The sequence below is a fragment of the Corvus brachyrhynchos genome, unplaced genomic scaffold, assembly GCF_000691975.1.
Source record: "Corvus brachyrhynchos isolate BGI_N302 unplaced genomic scaffold, ASM69197v1 scaffold66, whole genome shotgun sequence".
Classification (NCBI taxonomy): domain Eukaryota; kingdom Metazoa; phylum Chordata; class Aves; order Passeriformes; family Corvidae; genus Corvus; species Corvus brachyrhynchos.
In genome coordinates, this window is record NW_008238440.1 from 285,631 (window position 1) to 285,847 (window position 217).

Sequence of the window (217 nt, forward strand, 5' to 3'; positions counted from 1 at the left end):
TGCGGGCCGGCCCCCGTACGTGACCTTTCCAAAGCCAGGCCCTGAGGAGCGCAAGGAGCCGAACTGGAGATAAAGGGCTTTGTTTGTCCTCCTGCTGCGCTGCCTGCGGCTTTATCGGAGGGGCTGAGCACACTCTGAAGTCACCCCGGGACCTATCTTGGGTCCTGTCCTTCCCTAGCCGAGATTGATAAGAGCCCGGCGACGGTGGAGAGCACAC